Source organism: Nycticebus coucang, chromosome 16 (assembly GCF_027406575.1).
Source record: "Nycticebus coucang isolate mNycCou1 chromosome 16, mNycCou1.pri, whole genome shotgun sequence".
In the NCBI taxonomy this organism is placed as follows: Eukaryota; Metazoa; Chordata; class Mammalia; order Primates; family Lorisidae; genus Nycticebus; species Nycticebus coucang.
In genome coordinates, this window is record NC_069795.1 from 7,958,497 (window position 1) to 7,983,240 (window position 24,744).

A 24,744-nucleotide genomic window follows, 5' to 3' on the forward strand; every position below is an offset into this window, starting at 1 on the left:
TTTCCACTGGGGCTTACACAGGGCTCTGCAGGGACGTTCAAAGGTTCCACTGATGTCACACCTTACAAACAAGCCCTGGAAGTCAGCAGAAATAAAGAAGAATAGATGGCTTTGCCACCAACTCCAACAACCAACAAGGTCCTATAGCCAGAACACCTAAAACCTTTGGGATTTATTTGGACACAGTGTAGGAAGCAATCAAAGGAAATAAAAGACAATTTAGGGAGCACCAAAAGTTGTGGATAACCATTCCAAGTGGTTAGTCTTGAAAGGAAGGAAATTACTTATCTTTTTATTCGAGAAACATTTCCTGAGTTTCTGTCACATGCCAGGCACCATTTTAAGCCCCAGATTTAAGGTCACAGGAGATTCATGCTCTCTCTTGCTTTTCTGTGATTTAAGGAGTGGGCGGATTAATCAGATAAAGTGAGGATACAGGCTTTGAGAGGTCAGGTACCCTGGGCAAGTTACGGAAACTTCCAGAACCACCTCTCCCCCATCTCGTAACAATGATGACAAAAATGACATCTGCTCACATGCTTTTAGAGAAGGCTGATTTACAGGTAGAGTGCCCTCCATAGGCAGCCTTCCTCTCCCCTCTACCTCAGAGAACACACCCAAAGCAATCCCAGATCACCAAGCAGTTGCAAAGAACCAAGGAAGTGACTGTCTCCCAACCCCAGCCTTTGCCATACTGTCCCCAGGTCTGGAGTATCCCTGGGCCTCTGATTCTCCTTAACCCCTTCTCACCTCATTCCCGACTGTTTTCCCCCTCTGGACAGCCTCCCATCCCCAGGTCATGGACTGAATGTGTCCCTTCAAACATTCATAGGCTGAAGGCTTAATCTCCAACATGACGGCATCTTCAAATGCCATCTGCGACTTCCCTTTCCTGTGCCGTGGAACGTTCCTATTCACAGTTTCAGGCACTGGGATGTGTTGAGGCCATTGTTCTGTCTAGCACATGCCATGCAAAGAGGTTTGAAAAAACCTGGATCCTGATCTGTGATTCAGTGAAATCCTCACACTCTTCCTGTTGCCACTGCTGACACACACCCCAAATAAGCCTGGGCTCTAGACTTTATCTCAGGAACTTCTGAAAAACGCTGCACAGGAGATAAATTACCAGGCCTGCTAAGCTGAGTTACTTCTTGCTGATCCTCAGTTCAGCAACCACTTAATTTCCTTGTCTCTCGCTTGAATTATTACTAAAAGTGAAGGATGGTCTTTCGGGAAAGCCTTTGGAATACGGATTCTGCCCCAGTTTTGCCCCCACCCCCAAGAAGACACAGCTCGTCAGGAGGGAAATCCCAGTGAGGCCCACACATGCTCTGAGCTCTTCTCTCTTTGGACTCTAATTCCTTCTGTTTCCACTGTATCCCAGATCATCTGCTTGACTTTGCAGTCACCTCTTCTTAAGTTCTCTCATCTGGAAAAATAGATAGCCATGTCATCCATTACTGATGAGGTAGTGTGGCTCCCCTACCGACACTCCTAAATTTCCTCCTAAAAGTTCAAAGCATTTTCAGCATAGAACATGTTGCTCCCCACAAAAACCTTTGTGTGATTGCAGACAGGAGGGAGGAAAATGAAGCCAAAATACATGGAAGTGTTATGGACCACACTGAACAATCACTGGGGTTTCTTGTAAATGGTATAAGCAGCTACGCATGGAGGGCAGGTATTTGCATTTTTTGTTCAGCACTGTATTAGCCTGTATTTGAGCTGCTATAACAGAACACCACAAACTGGACAATTTATAAAGAACAGAAGTTTATTTCTCATAGTTCTAGCGGCTGGGAAGTCCAAGGTCAAGGGGTCAGCATCTGACAAAGGGCCTTCTTGCTGCCTCATCTCACTGCAGGAGGTAGAAGGCCAAGAGAGAGAGCAAACTGGTCCCCTCACAAGGAACCCTCTCCAGAGACAACAAGCCCATCCCTGGGGGTGAAGCATTCACCCATTCAAAAGAGGGGAGCCCTCGTGGCCTCATCACCTCTTAAAGGTCTCACGCCTAATACCATCACAATGGTAATTAAATTTAAACATGAGCTGTGGAGGAGATAAACATTCAAACCATCACAGGTACCCAAAACTCAAGCTGACACATGGTCAGTTCATCCATAGATTGGTGTAGATGAGTGGAAGATACCCATGATTATCCACTGCCTTGTTCATTCAAGCAGGGTCTCCTGAGCCTCCATTGTCTTCATACACTGTCACAAACGCTGGGCTGGGGGAAAAAGGAGTGAGACATAATCGCTCACCTTGACAGTCTAGGGTCTGTCTGGGCAAAGGTATGTAAGCCGCCACCAACACCCCAGGTGCTGAGCGCTGCCCTTGGGCGGGCACTGAGAGGTGAGGGTGGAAACCAACCGTCTTGAGAGCTTGCTGGGAGGGGAAGTTTGATCCAAGGCCTGAGGGTTTAAGTAGCTATGGGCGCTGAGGAAGCGCATGGAAGACAGGGGAGACGGCACGTGGACGCTCACAGGAGAGAGCCCCGTCCTTAGAGCATCCTGCGTTCTCCGAAGGCTGGATGGAGAGAGCCCCAAGATCGCATCCCCAGTGCTCAGGGAGCCGTGCTGGGAGCAAGGTCTTGATCAGCAATGGCTGACAGCCCTGAGATAGCAGAGCAGAGCCTGGTCACTCCTGACTGCAGAGAGCTGCTCTAAAGCTCTGTGAAAATGAAGTGGACATTGGAAAGACACTGGCAGAGATTTAGAGATTTGGGGCCCTCTGGGGCCATCCAGCTAGACTGATGAGAAGGCTGCCGAATGCTGTGTGGAGGCCGATCACTTGTGTATGAAATGTGTCCGTGCACAGAGATCTCTGGAAAGACGGGCACTAGAGTGTTAATGATGGTTACCTCTGGTAGCAGGATACAGGGTGATTTTTTTAAGCCTTTTCTGAGTGATTAAGTTGTTCTACACGGCCGGGTGAGGTGGCTCACATCTGTAATCCCAGCACTGTGAGAGGCTGAGGCAGGAGAATTGCTTGAGCTCAGGAGTCTGAGATTTGTGTGAGCAAGTATGAGACCCCGACTCATTAAAAAAACGAAAAACCCAGCTGGGCACCATGGCGAGCACCTGTAATCCCAGCGGCTTCCAGAGGCAGAGGCAGAGGCAGCAGGATGCCCACAGCCTGAGACTGAGGTTGCAGTGAGCTATGATGCCCCTGCCCTCTGCTCAGGGCATAGGGTGGGACTCTGTCTCAACAGCAAAAGAAAAGAAAAGGAGAGGAGAGGAGAAAGAAAAAGAAACAAAATTAAAAATAAAAAGATGTTCTACATGAAGGAATATTACCTTTGTAACCAAGCACAAAAAAAAAACTTTGTTTTTTTACTAAAAACTGACAATGAACCTCAGAAATTGAATTACAAATGGACAGTGGCCACACCATATATAGCAATAAACTTGGACCCATGGACTATAGCCACCTGCCCAGGAAGCCGTCTCCTTATCTACAGCAGGAAGCCAGTGTCCTGTAAGTCAGACTCGGGAGAAAGCAGATTGCTATCTCCAGAGACAATCCAAGAAACTAAACAGTAACTTATGTAACAACTGGCCCCAAATGACCAGGACTTGAATAAAAACCAAGTTTCCCTAACTCTTGCTACTACTTCTAATTTAGGGCCAATCAGAGAAAGCCAAATATGCCCCCAACCAACCACACAGGATGCCCTTCTAGTGAGCCCCGCAGCCCCGCCAGGGTGGCAACCTCCCTCAGTGCAGCTCGAAACCTTCCCTTTTCCACTGTGAAGCTGTCCCACTTTCCCTCCTGACTCTGAGTCTCTGTCAAATGCAAATGAAAAGAAAATGCTTTCCTCACTGGGTAGATTTTCCGTTATTTCCATAACCCAAACAATTCGTGGGCCATGAGGATACTGAGACGGAGGGAGCAATGAGGAAAAGCTTTTAGGAAAAAGAGGCTGTCGGCCTTGGGGTCTATCAGCAGTAGGGAGCGGTACAGAGGCACAAAGGTGCTGCTGCCACCCACACAGGCCTGCAGAGGAGGGGACGCGCCCCAGGGGTCTGAGTTGGGGTCCTGTAGGACAGAAAAAGCACATTCACCGGGCTGAATCCCAGGGCTGGAAATAGCTGGAGCCATCACAACCCTGGGTCTAAAAGGGTCAGGGGAGGAAACCAGACACAGCTGTAGGAGAGGGGACCACAGACAGAACCACGGTTGTAGGAAGAGGAATTCAGCCCATCTCAGCTTAACCCAAGTTTTATTATTATTATTATTATTGTTTCAGGTTAATTGAGAGTACAAAGAATTAGGTTACAATGTTTGCATTTGTTAGGTAAAATCCCTCTTATAATTGTGTCCTGCCCCCAAGAGGCATGCCATACACCCTAACATCATGCCCATTAAGTGGGAGCACACCCATCCCCTCCCCAGTCTTCTCTCCCCGCTCCCTCATTCTCAACCCAAGTTTTAACAGGAAGGTTCCATTCTCCTCCTGCCCTCCCATCCCCCATAAGTGCCTCCCATAGGCCAAAACCAACAGGAAGCCAGAAGGCACAATAGACCAGGTACGAGCACGAACGTCATTCCTCTGAGCTGCACGGAGAGCCAGAGGGTGCGCAGAGGCGCTGAGGGGACAGAGGGAGAATGCACAGCCCGGACAGCATGAGAATGATGAGCTATGTCTTAAAAATGTTTGTTTGAAGAATCCCCACAGGAAATCTTAGAGGAGAAGCCTGGTCAGCAGGCTGCCAGGGCAGTGAAGGAGCTGAGGGAAAGATGTGAGCTGGACAGCTAAATGGGAGGTCTACCTACACATAGCAGGAGTCTCATCCACAGGTGACCGTCCCTAAAATGAGTGAGAGATGAGAAGAGAAGCAGGTGAGGGCACCCCTGGGGGACCCCAGCATGGCAGGGAGCAGACAGGAGAGGAAGTCAAGGAAAGCTGCAGAGAAGGTGTTCAGAGACCAAGAGGCAAAATCCAGAATGTTTATTTGCTTTTTAGTCAGACTTTTTAGAAGCAAAGTCTACCAGGTGATTATACAAAGGTCTAAACCAAAGGTATAGGCTCAAACCAAACTCAGATAACTATATTGAAGTCCATGGTCTTTGGGGCCTCCAGGGGCAAGGGAATGGGAGAAGAGTTACTGGTTCGTAACAGTGCTGGTCATAGCATGAGCACTTTCTAAAGTAGCCTCAGCAAGCGTCACCAGCAAGCCGACCTGCAGTAAGGAGCTTGGAGTGAAGAAGGGTGACAGGCAATGTTACTGCTGCTGTTTTCAAAGCTGGGATTGTGGCCGGGCACAGTGGCTCATGCCTGTAATCTCAGCACTTTGGGAGGCCAAGGCAGGAGGATCAGTTGAGGCCAGGAGTTTGAGAGCAGCCTGGGCAACACAGAAAGATCCCATCTCTCCCCCAAAAAGGTTTTTTGGGTTTTTTTCTTAATTAGCTGGACGTGGTGGCACACACACCGATAGTCCCAGCTACACAGGAAGCTAGGTGAGAAGATGAGCCCAGAAGTTCAAGTTTACGTTGAGCTATAATCACATCACAGCATTCCAGCCGGGACAATAGACCAAGAAAAAACGAAAACAAAGCTGGGACCATAACTCACTCCTTCAGGACTGAATTCCAACAGCTGACAATGTTTTTAAAACCTGAGGCATTTTTAGTAGACAAAAATGTTGAAATAAATAAAACATCTATTTATCTAAGCCAGAAGATACACTGCCTTCCCTCAGTTCACTTTTCCCGTTGGCCAAGTGCACGTTTTCTCAGAGCTGTTCTCCTACCCCTCCCGCATCTCGTGTGCAGCACCAACTTAAGACACTATCGGTGTCTGGCTTCTCCAATCAGGCCCAAGCTGGGTCACTGGCCACGTGTGGGAAGCAAACACAAGCTTGCTCAGCACTCGAAAAAATGACAAAGTGAACCAGCTGGCTAAAGTGGCCACAGCTCCCAAACTAAGAAGGAAAATGTTTACACAATTGTGTCAGTAATTCTACTTCTTTGATTAGGTATGCTCAGCACCCCTTTATATTATGTTATAAATGCTTGTTAATTTTTCCCTATTATAGAGCCCTCAGCTCCTTCCATGTCACAAGGTAAACCCTTTCACAAGGCAGCACTTTTCTTCTGACTTAAGCCAACAAGCTGACTGTCCCTTTGCCCAAATCTCATTCCCAGCATGCGAGGAGTGGGCATCCCTGAGTTCTGGCTGTTCTGTAAGAACCCTGCCCACTGGGAACAGAACGCCGGCCACTTGCACGATCTTCAATTCTGCCGTAGGCACATTTAGAGGTAAAAATGGAAATGGGAGAAATAACATAATGATATATTTTATTTAACTCAATATATCCAAAATATTTTTTTTTTTTTTTGTAGAGACAGAGTCTCACTTTATGGCCCTCGGTAGAGTGCCGTGGCCTCACACAGCTCACAGCAACCTCCAACTCCTGGGCTTAAGCGATTCTCCTGCCTCAGCCTCCCGATTAGCTGGGACTACAGGCGCCCGCCACAACGCCCGGCTATTTTTTGGTTGCAGTTTGGCCGGGGCGGGGTTCGAACCCGCCACCCTCGGTATATGGGGCCGGCGCCCTACCGACTGAGCCACAGGTGCCGCCCTATCCAAAATATTTTTATTCTAACATGTAATCAACATGAAAGCCATTAATGGGATGTTTTCCATGATTACTTTTCCCATTGCGTCTTCGAAATCCCACATGTAGTTTACACTAACAGCACATCTCAATTCAGACCAGGCTAATTTCAAGGCTCAATGACCTCTCGAGGCTGGGGGCTGCCACCCTGGACAGCAGGTGTGCAAGACCACAGGAGACAGGCAGCTTCTTTTCCCCTCCTCAACAGGATTCTCTCCAGTAGAAGTTACTTACTTTTTCCAGATAACCTTGCCCTTCAGCCCATCCAAAGAGGAACTTGCAGCTGTAAGAGGATTTTTTTGTTTTGTTCTGTTTTGTTTTGTTTTGTTTTGTAGCAAAACGTTATTAGAGAACGTTGGTGCTGGAAGAATTGGCCTGCACATGCCTCACTGTGTTTCCAATGGCATTACCCAAGTCCGTGCAGGACTCACAGACAAAACCTCTCCTGGTCCAGCTGAGAATGTGCTTACAGAACATTTCTTGGGTGGGCTCAAATGGTATAAATAGGAAGGTTAGAATTAAGATAGGAACACCAGCATCTCTGAATTTATGATACAAGCTGAAAGTTTGCAAAACAGGGTAAAACATGACTTCTCAAAGATTCATGACCAGGCCAAGGCAAGGCCAGGTCAAGAGAAGAGTACAGATTTCTATTTTTCCCTTAAAAAGAGCAGATGTAATTACTTCAGTATATGTACTTGTGTCCAGAATTCAATCAACTGACTTTAAAGAAATCAAATAAACCTTTGCTGGAGAACTGAAAGGCAAGAATGATTCAGTGAGAAGCTGAGCAAAGCACACAGGCAGTGCCAGTGGGCCCCAGGGGAGAAGCACAGAGGCAGGAGAAAATGTAATTTTAAAAGGACTGTGTCCCAAGTGCATGAAACCCAAACAGCACTGCAGCAGACAAGCAGCGGGGCAGGGAAGCGTGAGGCTGTTTGTAATCTATGGGCTATTAATAAGTCAGCCCCAAGAGGCACAGAACGCCAAATGGGACATCAAAGTACCTCCAAGGGCTGCCTGCCTCCATGGCCCATGCCAGTTGTCTGTGTGAGCAGAGAATCAAAAAGAACTCACAAGCTCACTGTTAAAAGAGACCATGATGGGAACATCAAGCACATAATAGCCTGAAAAGCCCCAGCATCCACAGCCCTGAAGCCCATCTTTGCACCCAGGCTTCCTTGAGAGCTAACCAGGTGCAGAGCAGGGTTTGACCCCAGGGAGTCGCTCCCCACACTAACGCCCAGAGGTCCGCTTTCTACCAAAGGCATCTCAGCAACAGATTCTTCCATCTCCTCCACCTTCACTCCAGGTGGGCTTAAAACTTAGACTCTACAAACTAGGACCAGATTGGGCCACGGCAGGGCTGTACAGGATTGTGGGGCCGATGTTTGCTGGGACACTAGGCTTGGTGGGCAGAGAACCAGCTCCGAGCTCACACCCCGTCCCCAGGAACCCTGCCTCTGAAACCACACAGACCTCACCCTTAATGGATTATGAATGGACAGGAAGGAGTCAAATCCTCCTCCTAGATCTCTTTCTCTTCCAGGATGGGAGACTTGATTGGAGATGAGCCGAGATCAGGGATATCTAACAATATTGCAGAATGCAAGGTCATGGCTGGGAAACTGTTACTTCCTTGGATCAAGATGCTCCCAGAAAGATAAACAAAGACGAGAAGAGAACTGCAGAGAAATCGCCTTCTTGACTCTCCTGCTTCACTTCAGAAATGCACTTAATTTCACAAAAGAAACACAGCCACCCAAGCTAGGAGAGGAAGGAAAACGCAGATATCTCCAGCATCTAATGAAAATCCACCACTCATTTCGGGATAAAGTAGGAGTTGCCTCAAACATTGAAATGAATGATAGGCACAAATCCAGGTGACTTCTGGCCATTCTAACCCGGAAGGAGACTTCCTTCTCTAGCAAACGTACCCAGAGAGAGGCAACATGAACCAGGTCCCTCGGCAGCGGGCGCTGACACACAGCAAGGACCTCAAGGGAAGAAGCACATGTGCTTTCCAAGGAAGCGGTGCTGCTCCCCCACCCACGACATGTCAGCACAACACAGGAAAAGAACATTGAGTAATAAAAGGGGAAGTCCCAGCTCACAAGAGGAAAAGAATATCTCCTCCAAGTCATTTGTTAGGCAACCAGTGTCAGAAGAAAAGCACATTGTCACCCAGTCAACTGCAGCAGCCCAGTGTGGCAACTCATTCTAATTTGCACAAGAATATTATGAAGGGCCTGGTGCCTCCAGTAGGGTGACTGTGGAATGCTAAAGTCAGTTGGAGCCCATAGGCATTAATCACTGTCACCAGTATTAATGGCTTGCCAGATGTTCCAGCCTGGCACCAAGCAGGGGCTGCAGACTGCAGAGGTGAACAGTAGATTAGCAGGGCAGGGGTGCAGGCCTCTCCAGGCTAATGGGGGGGAGTCCCCTGCCTGTTACCCTTCTCTCCATCTCCCCATGGGGGCAAGGGCCCTAGGCAAACGTCCCACCAGGTCACAGGCTTAGAACCAGGCTGTACAGCCCTGGTTTATAGATGAAGAAGTGTGACCTTCCAGAGGAGTTGAACTTCTGAATGTTTACCATCCAAATTTTTTTTTTTTAAGGTAAAATTCACACACCATAAAATTAACCATTACAAAGTGTGCGTTTCAGTGGCGGTCAGCAGCACTGACAATGTTATACAACTCCCACTTCTATCAAGTTCCAAAACATTCTCGCCACCACCCCACAAAGGAAGCCCCATGCCCATGAAGCTGGCACTTCCAATGCCAGGGCAACTTTGGAAAGAAAGTCATATTGAATTCCAAATTCTGTCTTCCACTCCCACCCCTCCTTCACCCCCAAATTCAGACCAACTTTTAGCCACTAAAAAGTTCCTCTGGCAGAGATTGTGTCACATTAGTGTCCGTATCCCCGGGGCCCGATGCTTACGTCAGTACATCTGTCTGGGGTTAGCCCCTGAGCTATGCTTCACTGCAGACCCCACGTGAAGCTCAATGACCAAAGTCTATGCTACCAAGAGAGCCATCCAGAGCGGGAGGGGGATTCTCCTTCCCTGCAGAGTCCTGACCCCAGGTGCTTCCCAGATGGCACGTTTCCTAGATGGAGCCCCATGACACCATTCCTCTGCCCTTAGGAAACACAACTGTGGGAGGCCATGGGACATTGTGATGGCCTGGGTGACATTGCCAGAGGGGTACCGCCCGTCTTTCAGGGAGGGCCATGTGATGCAGTGTTTGTTTCCCCACTGATAATCCGGCCCAGCTTCAGCACCAGCAGTCATGGCCAGGACTACTGTAGGGCTGGGCTTTGCCCTAGGCCACCCTCAGTGCGGCTGCTTTGAGTGTCATTCATAGAAGGTGTCCTTTTGTCCTCTGCCTCTGAGGGTTCCCAGCAAATGGAAGAAGTTACAAGTCACGGCTCCAGGCACCTCCTTCCACGACCCATAATGCTGCTGGTCAAGTGGGTCAGGGGCTCATCTTGAGGCTTTGGGTGGGCTGAGTCTGTACCCCACACTGGTCCTGGCACCGGTCTCCCTAGCTAACCCCAGCCGAGAGCTTCAGGGAACAGGGCTGGCAGAGGGACAAACACACAAAATACGTTCACTCAGAGCCTGGAGTGCTGAGGCCTGGGGGCTTCCTGCCATCTTGGGGGAGCACCGCACTCAAAGGCAGGATCGCCCCACTTTCCAGCCCACGGGAAAGAACCGAGTGGGAGAAGACGACAGCACAGTGCTGCATCTGTAGGTAAGCCCGGCCCGGGCTGTCCCCGTTTCTGCTTACGTGATTCTATTTTAGAATCTTTGCTTTCATCTTACCCGCTGAGTCTAGCGACAGAGTCTAAGCTCACCTCCCATTTGTGTCAGAGAATCTTCCTCTATTTGGATAATATGTCACTCCCGTTTTGCTCGTTGCTGGCTGACTGAGTCACGTCTCTTTTTACTGAGCTGAGGGGAGGGAAGTGTGGTCGGTGCACACTGGGGACAGTCGGGGACGCTGACAGAGCATGTGTAGGTTGGCAGCCTTGGGTGGCGTCAGAGGGAAGCAGAGGGCCACCTGGGCTGGACCTAAGTGACTGTGCAGGGGGTAAAGTGGGGCATGGCCCTGTCCCATGTCCCTGTTGCTCACTCCAGGAGCCAACCACCCAAACACAGTTCAAACACACATACCCCAGAAGCAAGGTGTGCATTTCCTAAGCGCAAATGAGTTTGAAGAAGCAAGTTTAAGTGATTAGATCTGTACATGGGCAGTGTTTCTCAGAGCCGTTAATCAGCTCACTTGTTCTAGAATTCTCCAAGAGGGAGCGAGAGTAGGCAACATTTTCTGAAACTGTTATCCTTTTGTTTCCCTTCCATATCACCTCCTACGCCCTACCACCTCCCAGCAAAATAGGCCCCTTCACCCCAGCTTCTAAGAGGCAGGATTTTCCCCAGCAGGGTACTGCAGTGGGCTGATATTTGCTTATGATTGTCTGTTGTTAAATAGCGGGAATTTTGAGAGCTGGCCAACAGTTGATAGTTTGAAGTTAGCTATGGTGGGAGTTTCTATACCAGGGAAAATGGCAAATTTTATAAGTTGGGGCTCTTTTTTTATCCCTAGAGAGCCAGTTTACCAGCTTGACACTAAATTTAGCCCAATTTATAGAGTTTTTCTAGAATCAGAGGGGGGTGTAAGTATGCCTCACCTCTTGCCCTCTCCTCTATAGCGCCCCAAGACTGAGACTAACACCCCTCTATAGGACCTTCGGAGGCCTTGGCAACTTCCTATTCACATGGCCTTCAAGAGCAAAGATGCCAGCATGGAACCACAGCCCGCCTCACACACCCCCCAGTGGGAACATCTTCAAGCCATACCTAATAGGGGTGACCCACCACATATCAATAACAAAGTGTCCCCCAGCCAGTGAAATCATTTTGAGAAGAAACATGCTCTTCCCCAAATCTGGCATAATAGAAAATTAGGGGCTCATACCCAGCTTGAAGATTCAGACCCCTGTCTGGAAGCACCTGGGAGCCTTAGATGACTCAGACACATGGAGAAAAACACTTAAAATGCAGGAGACTGCTGCAAACGAAGCCCGAAAGCCTGAATGCCCCCTCTCAGCTGGAGCTAAGTGCATGCTGGTGGCCATTTTGAAGGGAAGACACATGCACAGATTACAGAAAACCGAGTTATCCAGGAAATTAGGTGGAGGGGAGAGAAGGGCCACATCTGCACATCTGACACTTAGAGGGAAAGTGTCATTTTCATCTCTGAGTCCTGGGGAAATGCAAGGCTCAGAAGACACGATCGCAGACGTGAGCAGACAGAGAAATACTGCTCTCACATTAGCCGAGAGCTGCTGAAGCCTTGGCAAGACTTAGGACTAAAATTATTTCCTTTGCTTTCCATAGAAAAGAAGATGCAATTTATTCACTGGACAGAGATCATTAAAATAGTAGGTCTTCTTTTAAAAGATACTTCTTATTTTATCTAGTATATAATTGTATTTAGTGATTAGATTACTTTTGGGGGTACAAGCTGGTAGGATGAGCTGTCTACCAACAGGCCTTAGAAGAACACTGTGACTCTGAGAAGTCTGGACATGGGCCCAAGATCAGCTACCAGCTGATTACCCAAGGACTTGAGTCTTTGAACCCCAAACCCAGTCACTGCATTTCTCCTCTGCAAAACCAGGGCAGAGGAAACTGGAAAATATCTATTAAATATTAGGAAATTCAATAGAGTTAATACGAACACATCAACAATGACAGAGCACAGACTCATCTTCAGAAGACCCTGAAATACCTACTTCAGATTTCTCCAAAACAACACAGATTTAATGAAGTGCAAAATGTAGGCCTTCTGCATTCCAGTCAAGTATCACTAGGAATTTAAACCACATTTAAATAAAAGTAATTCTGCTTTATTGATGTAGGAAGGATACAGCCTTTGTAGGAAAAGAGGTAGTGGGCATTAGTGTGCTCAGAATGCTTACACTTGGCGAGTGCAAAGTTAAACACCGTGGATGGTGTGTTAAAGGTGAAGTCAAGAGGAAAAGTGAGGCAGGGAAAGAAACACTTTCTTATAAAACGAAACACGCCTTCTTAGAGCAAACACTTGTGAACATCTGTTTGCCAGAGCCCCCCTTTTATTTGCTGGTACCAGGTGGAGACACCCAACAGGTGTTTATTTGTGGGGACTGGTTTGTCCCTATCCCTCAATTACGTGGTGACTGCTCTGAGTAAATTGTCCGGGATGCTTTTTTCTTCTTCTGAAACCCAGTTCTTCTCACCCCCAGGAGGAAAGCAGCAGAGGAAATGAAATTCAATTTTCCACTTGCTGGAATTCTTAACAGAAACGAGTTTGTGGGAAGTTGGGTGGAACACTTGTCTAAAATTGGAACTCTGGCAAACGTGAGGGTTTGGATGGACTATTCTTCCCTCCTTCGTGAGAACCTGTGACGTGGTGGAGTTGAGGCAAGTCCAGATTGATCGGGAAATGCCCTGCCCGCCAGGTTTAGAGGCGAGTTACTCAGCACTAGCTTCCCTCCCTCTCACTCTGAAGTTCACCAGACCCTTTTTAGAAGGCTCGGTAATACTAGGATCTGAGGGAGGGGCCTTGTGTCTTGGCTCTACCCGGGAATCCGAGGGATCACTTTCCCACCTCTCTCTGTCCCTTTGCAACCCCACAAGCTGAGATCTAATTCATGGGCTCTCCAGGATGGATGACCACAGTCCTCTGATAGGAGGAAAGAACTGGAACCCTGGCCAGCCCTGTCTGTCCTGCTGTGACTTACGTGTACTCTCTGCACACAGGGAAGGCCTGGTCTCTCTGACCTTTGTTCCATTTCTTCCCAGTCCCCGGGAAATCCGGTTCTTGTTCTCTCCAGAGTGGCCCATCGCTCTGTCTCCACCAGTTGCTTCTCCTCCCTCATTTGGAAAACCAGGTCTCATGCCTGCTGTCCCCAGCCACTCTGCCTGCCTTCTCCCTCCCTCACTATGATGGAGCCTCAGCGCATATCACCATCTCCCTCTGCAGTCTGACTTCCATTGGGACCACCTAGTCAGACTCCCCAGCAGTTTCCTGGCTGCCAAAGCCAAAGGCCTCCCCTCTGCTGGACACAGCCCCTTGGCCTCCCTGCCCTGGTCACTTCCCATCAACAGGGGCTCCTCACTCCTCCACCATGACATCCTCCCCATCTGGGGATGCTCCCTGGACTTCTTGGGGGTCTGTACTTGGGGTCATCCCTCTGCACTCTCCTTCTCTGGGATTGTCACACATCAAGGTGTTTCCTGTTTCTATGATTTTGAGGGGATGGGAAGTGCCGGGACTTGGAGTCAGACACCTGGGCCAGTCACAATTCTAGCTGTGTGGCCCTGGGTGAGGCAGTCAACCTCTCAGGCCAGGGATATTACCTACCGTGCAGACATATTGGGGTGGAGCCTCAGAGCTCAAGGTAGCCTGTCACAGGCACTCAATAAATATCTGTCCCTCAGCTGTCAATTCCCCTTCCCAACTTCTGACTTCATGGGACACCAGAGTTTTCCCACTTAACAAATTTTAATCTGACCTTAAATCCTAGAAAGTCTTTTTTTTTTTCATTAATAACCTGTCCCTTCTTCTTGTCTACCATCCCCACTCCAGCATGGCCCCTCATCCAGCTAAAAGCCCCACAGATCCACTCATCTCTCTCCGCTTCCTTTGCTCCACTGAGGGAATTAGCACCATTGACACAAATGGGGCAAGATTCTTCAGTTGCCAGGCTTTCCTCACACTGGCAGGAACGCAGACACACACTCACACCTCCTCGCATCTGTCAGCACCAGCAGAGGCAGCAGAACAGGAGCTTCAGAGTAGGGCCAACCTGAATTCCTCCTCCAGCTGCACCCCTGGGAGAAGTGAAAGCTTTGGCCAGCGCCTGGGGCCTGGGCACCTCCCTGGCCTCATCTGCTCAGTGGGAAAGGCTGCTGTGCCCTGCCAGCGCTAGGCACACAGCAGTGTTCAGTAAAGGCTGGCCTCTGTCTTCCTCACGTCAGGACCAGTGAGCCAGTCATCTCCTTGGTGATAGCTTGGCCAGTCTGTCCACCCACTGTTGACCACTGTCTCTGGTGTGCTGAAACATTCCTGTCTCTTGTGCCCAGTGTGGAATGCAACTGCACGTTGATATGGGACAGTATGTGGGTCCTGCATTACCAAGCAGGCTCTGAGCTTCCAGATGGATCTACCCATCTGTTTCTTAGAGTATTTCTGGATTTCCCACAGTTTCCAGGACAATGTGGAGCTTATAAAAATAGTGATTATTGTAGTTACAATCCGTGTACCTCCTTTGACCCAGGCACCATCACAACTGCTACTTTTTGTTCCATGTCCACTATGAGCCAGTGCCTTCCTTACATTATTTCTTTCTTTCTCACTGAACTCTGCAAGGAAGGTTTTATGGTTCCCAGTTTATAGCTGAGGGAGCACAGACTCAGAGACAGGACTGGCCAGAACACAGTCTGCACACAGAGTGGAGTCGGGGGACAGGAATCTGGTGGAGGACTGCCAGGAACCATAGCCCAGTGCCTTGTCACCAGGCTGTACCTCCCAGCAGCGTTACATCACTCACCTCCCAATCACCCAACACAGTGAGCGTTCCACCTCATTTTCATGGGAAGAACCTACAGCTCCAGGCTCCCGCTAGTGGGCCACAGAGCTGGGATTCCCGGGTCCGGCTACGTCTAGGCTCCACACCAGGATAATCGGAAGCAAACCACCCAGAAGAAAAGCATGAAGTCCAAGGTCCCTGGGCCTGGAGAAGAGCCTGAAGTGACCACCACTTCAGAGAGCACAGAAGGGGGAGAGCACAGGCTGGAACCCAAGGCCTCAGAGCTCCAGTTCTATTCCTGCCAAGCCCCTTGGCTTCCTAGAGCCCTACTTTCTTCATGGGTAATGAAAAAAAAAAAAGGAGGATGAAATAAATGAAGTGCACAGTTCCAGGACAGCTGCTAGCCCATCCTGTGCCTTTGTGCAAATGACAAAAGATGCCCTTTGCTCCCAACAGACTCAGGCCTGGAAAAGGCACATGGCTTAGCAAAGCATGGACTGGGTTTCACTGTCTTGCTCCCCTCGTCTGGGCACCCCTGTGTAGTGGACACCTGCCCCTGTGTACATGAGGGCCGTGCAAGGTTCCTAATGGTTCCAACTGCCCAAGTCCTGATTCTTGAAATCTCTTTAAAAGAGGGAAATCAGAGTGTGGAATGCCCATCTCCTTTATTCACTGCTGTGACCTTGCAGTGGTATGAAACTCTCTAAATTTCAATTCACGCTGTGGGGCCACCGAGCTAAAACTTTTATAGACCCTTTTTCTGCTAAGTAGCGTCACAAGTTCCTGGAGGGGTACAGGAGCTGTTTCACCATACACACCTATGACCTTAACTGTTGTGGTCTGTCTGGATGTCTGATGAGAATAGACCCCCATAGTCATACCAGCTAAAGGTACAGAACGAATCAGCTCACCTCCACGCGCCACCGCAGACATAAATGACAAGCTTTCTCACCAGTTCCTGACAGGTGGGAAACTTCAGATAAACTTATGCAAGAAGATAAACATCAGAGCAAGGGACCAAAAGGAAACGCTTGATTTTGAACTTGAGACATCAGTTGTAACTACATCTCTGAATTATTACCTCTTGAGTGTGTCTAGGTTGTAAAATGGAAGCACCCCTCTCCATATGCTCTTCTCCATGTCTATTTGACAGTGCAAACATATATAAGTACACCCAGAGGTATCAGTAACAAGTAACTGCCAATAAATTTTAAAACGCAAGAATGAATATGATGGGAAAATCCCACCTTTCCTCCGTCTATATAGCATGATAGCTCTTTGTAAGCATTTCCCTGAAGTAAGACAGGAATGCATTCCCAAGCTAATCTCTCATTTAAAAAATACATATGCTTTCCTTTTCTAACCGCAATTTCTTTTATTATAGTAAAATAAACATAACATAAAATTTACCACTGTGACTATTTTTAAGTGTACCGTTCAACGGTATTACATTATGAGACCATCACCACCATCCATTTCCAGAACTTGTCATGGTCCACTCTTCAAGGACTTTCTGTGTCTTGTGAGTCTGACTAGTCTAGGGACCTCATACTGGTGGAATCATACAATATTTGTTCTTTTGTGTCGGGCTTATGCCACTTAATGTAATCTCCTTAAGATTCATCCACTTTGGAGCACAAGACAATATTCCCTTCTTTTTAAGGCTGAATAAAGCCCCACTGCATGGACATACCACATTTTGTCCACCCATTGGTCTGTCAATGAATGCTTGGGTTGCTTGAAGCATTTAGCTACTGAGAACCATGCTGCTATGAACACGGACGAGCCAATCACCATTGCTTATGGTTTTCTTGACCAGTCAGGATGGGCCGAGCCTCTCTGGGTCTAGGTTTACACTGAGTTCAGTTATCTGCATCGCTAGAAGCAGATTCAACTCAATGAATTGACTAAAAGGTTGAAGCAACCCCAGTGTCTATCGACAGACGAATGGGAGAACAAAATGTGGTCTACCCAGGCAGTGGGGCGTTGATCAGCCTTAAAAAGAAGGAAATTCTGTCACCTGTTCCAACACGGATGAACCTGAAGGACATTATGCTAAGTGACATGTGCCAGACACAGAAGGACAAATACATTTAATTCCACTAAAATGAGATTCAGATTCAATTCACTCAATTGCTTTGCTTCAATGAACCTGCTGAAATAGGATTTTCTTGAAATTCACACCTAGAAGTGAGTCAATCTGTGGCTCCTTTGTGACACAAGCTGAGAGTAACGTCTCCCATGTTCTTTCTCCCTCTCCCTCCCATCCTTTGTGGGAGGAAGCTTGTCCCTTCTTCTGTGTTACCCATCCTCCCACCTTTGCTCTTGGCAGCACTGTCTATTAATTTTTATCCCATCAAACTCCTGCTTCCACCAACTTCCCCACTTCCTTACAGGGTCAGCCTCGCCCCTTTGGCTCTTTCTCTGCCTGTAAGTGCATTCAAAACTCTCTTGACTCACATATGCACCCATGACACACGTGTATACACACACGAGGACACAGAGACATACAAGTGCACACACAGACCCCAGCGAGCACACACACAGACACACACGCTCTGCGGTCTCCCCTCCAGCTTCCTCTGCCTTTAGACACATCCACACCTGCTATCCCTCCCTCTGCCACAAACCACTCCCTCCTCAACTCACTGCAACCTATCTTAGACCCCAACACTCAGCTGACACCACCTTCACCAGTGTCACCCCTTGTATTAGCTTCCCTGGGCTGCCATACAAATTACTGAACTGGGTGGCTTAAAACAACAGAAATTAATTCTTTCACAGGTTTAGAAGCCAGAGTCCAAAATCAAAGCATAAGCAGGGCATGCTCCCTCAAGAGTACTAAGGGAGAGCCCCTCTTCACCTTTCCAGCTCTCAGTGGCCCCAAGCATTTCATGGCATGTGGCTCCATCACTCTAAGCACTGCTGTCTTCACACGGCCTTGTTCTCTCTGTCTGTCCTGTTCTGCCTCTTATGAGGACATCCAGTTGGAGTCAGGGCCCACCCTAATCTGGTATTATCCCATCTTGATCCTTGCCCTAATTTCATCTGCAAAGATGCTATTTCCATTTAAGGTCACATACTGAGGTTAGCGGGGGACATGAATTTAAGGGAAACACTACTTTCCAGCCACGATACCAGTGCATCCCAATAGCGAAGTCCGGTGGACATCTCCAAATAGCGCTACACAGCCTTTGTTTTGGTTATTCAAAACAGAAATAGCTTTTTGTTTCTTACTGATTTTTTAAATGATAGACACATATTAGGGGAAAACTTAAATATAGAAAAATTAAAAGAGACAGCAAAACACCTACAGAAATTTACAACTCAGAGACTGATCAAAATTTACATTTTGTAGAACATTCTTCTGTGCACCCCACACAGGCCCCACGCACTCTCACAAGCACACGTGCTATTGTAAGAAGGCAATATATGCAAATTAGAACATATGTCTCTTATTCTGCTTTCTCCCTCAACACTGGGCATGGACAATCTGCCAGGTCAGTAAACACATACCCACTCTCTCAGTACACAGGTGCTGGGGGCCCATGACCTGGAGCAGGTGCTTTCTCTAGGGCTGGAGCTCTATTGGTGAATAGAACAGACATAGATCCTTCTGAAAGGGGCCAACAGACAATAAAAAATAGCGTAATGAATAATGTCCACCATGTTGGAAGGTGAAATGTGCCATGGAAAAAGCAAACAGTTGTACAAGGCAGAGTCACCATAAGAACTGGGAGCTGGCGGGGGCAATTTTAAGTGTCAGCTCATTGAGAAGATGAGCTTTGCAGTTGCAGAGAGTTAAAGATCCCATAATACTAAAGAGTCATTTTTAATGACTGTATCATATCCCCCTGATTATACCTGCAACAGGATGTCTAACCAGCATGCTGGTGATAGACATTTACATTGCTTCTATTTTTTCACTTTTATAAGAGAGACTGAAATAGCATGCCCTGCATACAATTTATGATTGTTTGCAAAGTTAATTCCTTAGTAAACAACCCTGAATTGTTAATCCACAGTGTGTGTTCATTTCTAAATTGTGATACCCACTATTCCTCTACCTTCCGGAGAGATCATCCTACCAAACATGAACAACGCACAAACTTGAAATCATACTGCCTTTCCCCCACACACACCCTTCATGGACACTTGCTGTTTATTTTTAATTTTGCCAATCTTCGGGTAAAAGAAGTCTCGTGTGTGTATCACTTTTACTTTGCCGTGGTTGGGCTGTCGCTTCACGTGCTCTTGAACCATGCACCCTTCTCCCCTCAGAAATTCCTTATTTATTTTCTTTGACCATTTTTACTGTCCAGATGTGTATTGCTTTCGTAATTGGAAATATATATGTTAGGTGTCGCAAATATTTTTTCCTGGTTTGTCTTCTTACTCTTTTTAATAGACATTCATAATTTTTATATTGTCAAAAATATGAGTCTTTTAAAATAGCTTCCGGATTTCTATTACAGTTAGAAAAGCCTTTCTCAACTCTTAGAATTGTAAAAAAACATACATTGTCTACTTTTGTGCTTTTATTATTTGCATTTAAATCCTTAATCTATTTGGAATTTATTCTGACATAAGGAATAAGGGAGGAACTCATCATTTTTCTTCTAAGTGGGCCACTAATTGTCCCACAGCCCACACTGACTGATGCCTACTGGACTGTGCTGTCTTGGCATCTGCCCCTGGTCTGGGTCATCCCTCAGCTCCAGCCCCACAACCCTAGTTCCCCAAGGGAGAGCCCATCTCTGCAGACACTCAGAGCTGAACCAGCCTGAGCCAGCCCCATCCTCTGCCCTCCCAAATCCCTTCCTCCCCTCCTCATCTCAGCCACCTCACCATCGCCCACCCTCCTCCACACTCATTGTCTCCAGGATAGTTCATTTCTGCTTCTTAGCAGCCAGTCCACTGGCACCTCTTCACTCCGCAGCTGCTACCTTAATTCAGCACCTACCAGCCATCTCTCCTTCCCATGGGCATTGCTCTAATCCAGGGTTTGGCAAGAGCCAAAGCTAGCCTGCAGACTCTTTTTGTACTACCCACAAGCTGAAAGCTAAGAATAGTTTTGCATTTTGTAAGACTTGTAAAAAGTTTTTAAAAAGAAACAAAGAAGAATATGCAGCAGAGACCTCTGTTGCCTGAAAAGCCTAAAATATTTACTATCTGTCCCTTTACAGAAAATGTTTGCCAACCCTTGCATCTAATCTGTATTCCATATCACTACTCTCCAGAAGGATCTTTTTAAAACACATGAAATATTCAATCGCGTCACTCCCCAGTTTAAGACTGTTCTCCTTAGCCTAGCATGGAGGCCTCAGGGTACAGTCTGGCCTTCATCCACCTCTCCACTCTCATCTCCCTTCATTTCCTTCATTCATGCCCTATTCTAACAGCACAGGAGCTCTGCCATTCCCAACCAAAGATGTTTCATCTCTTCAAGACCTAACATGTGCTGTTCTCACTTTCAAAATGCCCCCACAGTCCTACTGCTTACCCGTCAGGAAGCAAGCATACTCATCTCTTCCTTGAGCAAATTCATCCTGCTTTCCACCCAGGACAAATTTAAACATGAGCTTGCTGACACCTTTCCCAATGCCCCAATCACGCTGTGTTTCAACTTAGTGTTTACTTTCAACCAAACAAAAATCCCTTCCCAATGAAGTGCTTGGGAGCTTAGCAACAGGTCTCACGTGGCCAGGTGCCCTACATTTTGAGTTGCCCCTTTGCTGAACCATGCTGGAACAAAGTCAACCACATTCTTTTAATTCAGGTGGTGGGGGAAAGAAAAATGAAAGAAAAGTAAAGTAAAAGAGAAGTGAGCCGTATCTAATAGACCATCCAGGAACTCTCAGTAGCACAAAAACTATCTGAGCACATCATTTCTTTAGTTGTGGTAAAATATACATCATATAAAGTTACCATTTTAACTATTTTAAGTATAAAATACAAAGGCACTAAGTACATTCACAATGTTGTGCCATCATCACTATTTCCAGAACTTTTTATCATCAACAAATAAACCTCCATTTCCCCTTTCCCCCAGCCCCTGGTAATCTCTATTCCACTTTCTGTCTCTATGAATTTGTCTATTCAAAGTTCCTCACATAAGTAGAATCATGTATTTGTTCTTCTGTGTCTGGCTTACTTGATTTAACATACTGCCTTCAGGGTTCATCCATGTAGCAAGTATCAGAATTCCCTTCCTTCCTAAGGCTGGTTAAGACTCAGTTGTGGGAGAGAACAATCCAAGATGGCGGCCGAGTAACAGCTTCCCTGCAACAGGGCACAGTGAGTCTGGGGAGATAAGACTCGAGGCATCTCTGGATGGTGGGATCTGCCTATAATCATCCCTTTGAGGATACAGGGAGTTAGCAAGGGACTTCTGGACACCAAGAGAAGGAAAAAAACAGTGGAAAACTGGCAAGTGGTTGCATGTGTTCCATCAACCTAATCCCGCCGGCAGCCATAAGTACAAGCAGCAGTAAGACTGCAAACCGGAAAGGCCTTACCTGTGAACTGTTTCAGTGTTTCTGGACTTGGCACTCAGTTGAACTGCCTTGGGGAGAACTTGAGCAGGAGTGTGGAGAACGCTGGGCACTGTCTAGAGTCCCAGACTGAGCCGCTGAGCCGGACAGAGCTAATAGTGTTCGGCATTGGGCCGCAGGGAGCCACTGTGAAAGAACTGTCCCAGCAAGCTCCGTCCTCAGGGTCACAGAGCAAGGATCAGGCAGGAGCTAGTAACCTAATGACTGAGCAGCCTAAAGGCGGGGACTGAGCTGCCTTACAGCCTTAACCCTCAGGGACAGAGTGAGACCGGTTTTGGCACACTGGAGCCTCAGGCTGTTGCCCTGGGTAGAGTGCTGTGGCATCACAGCTCACAGCAACCTCAAACTCCTGGGCTTGGTGAGACCCAAACCTCCATAACAGCTGCGCCACAACCACTGACCTGCGCCCCACACTCGCCGGGCCTCCACATGCCGTGACCAGGAACTATGGGAGCCGCACAACCCTGCGTCCTCCCTCCTGTACCCTCCCTGCCTCCACACCGGCCCACTCGTCTGGCCAGGGACTCTGGTAGTCGCATGCCCTCCGGAGCCCTCCCTGCCTCTGCACAGAGCCCTTCTCCTGGCCAGAGACTGCTGGAGCCTTGGGCTTTCTGTGCCAAAGTCACTGGGTGCCAGGCACTCTCAGAACCGTGCACACCACCTCCCACCCTGTTGCTGGATCTGGGTGTGTCACACTCCGGAGCTGCTTCCACAGCCAGAAATCCCTGCTGTGGCACCCACAGAGGAACTACACAGGGTCACTCCCTACAAAGATCCAGCAACATTAGAGTGATCCCACTGGGGTCTAATCTTGGAGGGACACCTCCCAACCCTGAGGATGGCCAGAGGCAATGTTGAAAAACAATCATAAGGCAAAATCAACAGAAAAACTCTGGCAATATGAATAATCAGAGTAGATCAACTCCCCCAAGGATCAATGGGACAGACACAGCACAAGATCCCATGCACAAACAAATAGCTGAGATGTCAGAAATAGAATTCAGAATCTGGATAGCAAATAAGATCGAATTCGAATTGCAAGCAGTAACCCAAAAGATATCTCAAGAATTCAACGAATTCAAAGACCAAATGACCAAAGACCAATTTTGACACATTGAGACAAGAAGTTACAGCCCTCAAAGATCTCAGAAACACAGTAGAATCCCTCAGTAACAGAATGGAGCAAGTAGAAGAAAGGATTTCTGACATTGAAGACAAAGCTTTAGAATGCTCCCAAACTCTCAAAGAGGAAGAGAAATGGAGGGCTAAAATAGATTACTCTCTCAGAGAGCTCTGGGATAATTTGAAGAAAACCAATATTCATCTTATAGGGATCCCCGAAAGCAACAAAGTGGCTTCACAAGGCATAGAGTCTCTTCTCCATGAGATTATGAAGGAGAACTTTCCAGACATGCCAAGAGATTCCAAAATTCAGATAGCAGACAGTTTCAGAACTCCAGCATGACTCAACCCAAATAAGACATCCCCCAGACACATCATAATCAATTTCACTAAAGTAAATATGAAGGAGAAAATTCTGAAAGCAGTCAGATGAAAGGAAAACATCACCTACAAGGGCAAGAATATTAGAATTACTGCAGATCTCTCTGCTGAAACCTTTCAAGCTAGAAGAGGATGGTCACTGACTTTTAATCTCCTAAAACAAAATAACTTTCAACCCAGGATACTGTACCCAGCTAAACTGAGTTTCATTTATGACAGAGAAATTCAATACATCAATGACTTTCACATATTGAAGAAATTTGCCGTAACTACACCAGCTCTCCAGGATATTCTCAGACCTATCTTTCATAAAGATCAGAGTAATCCTCCACCACAAAAGTAAACCCATCCAGAAAATTTTGATCAAATTCCAACTTCCAAAGTCACAAAAGGATTAAAAATGTCCACCAGACTCTCAAAAGGCTTATCAGTATTCTCAGTTAACGTGAATGGTTTAAATTGTCCTCTAAAGAGGCACAGGTTGGCTGACTGGATACAAAAACTCAAGCCAGATATCTGCTGCATACAAGAATCACATCTTACATTAAAAGACAAATATAGACTCAAGTCATCTATACTCTAGGCAAATGGAAAGCAGAAAAAAGCAAGCATTGCAGTCCTATTCGCAGACACAATAGGCTTTAAACCAACCGAAATAAGAAAGGATAAGGATGGACACTTCATATTTGTTAAAGGTAATACTCAATATGAGGAGATCTCAATTATTAATATTTATGCACCCAACCAGAACGCACCTCAATTTATAAGAGAAACTCTAACAGACATGAGCAACTTGATTTCCTCCATTTGCATAGTAGTTGGAGATTTTAACACCCCTTTAGCAGTGCTGGATAGATCCTCCAGAAAGAAGCTAAGCAAAGACATTTTAGATTTAAACTTAACCATTCAACATCTGGACTTAACAGACATCTACAGAACATTTCATCCCAACAAAACTGAATACACATTCTTCTCATCAGACCACGGAACATACCAGGCCACAAATCTAACCTCAGCAAATTAAAAAAAAATAGAAATTATCCCTTGCATCTTCTCAGACCATCATGGAATAAAAGTTGAACTCAATAACAACAGGAACCTGCATACCCATACAAAAACATGGAAGCTAAACAACCTTATGCTGAAGGACAGATGGGTTACAGATGAGATTAAGAAGGAAATCACCAAATTTTTGGAACAAAACAACAATCAAGAGACGAATTACCAGAACCTCTGGGATACAGCAAAGGCAGTCCTACAAGGGAAATTTATAGCACTGCAAGCCTTCCTCAAGAAAACGGAAAGAGAGGAAGTTAATAACTTAATGGTACATCTCAAGCAACTAGAGAAGGAAGAACACTCCAACCCCAAACCCAGCAGAAGAAAAGAAATAACCAAAATCAGAGCAGAATTAAATGAAACTGAAAACAAAAGAATTATACAACAGATCAATAAATCCAAAAGTTGGTTTTTTGAAAAGA

At 46.9% G+C, this 24,744-nt stretch overlaps 1 protein-coding gene across 2 annotated transcripts in view; it reads left to right on the forward strand.

Moving 5' to 3' along the window:
- Positions 1-24,744, forward strand: part of KCNJ6 (potassium inwardly rectifying channel subfamily J member 6) — a 314,103-nt gene that overhangs the window by 190,653 nt on the left and 98,706 nt on the right. The gene's annotated exons all lie outside the window — the stretch shown is intronic.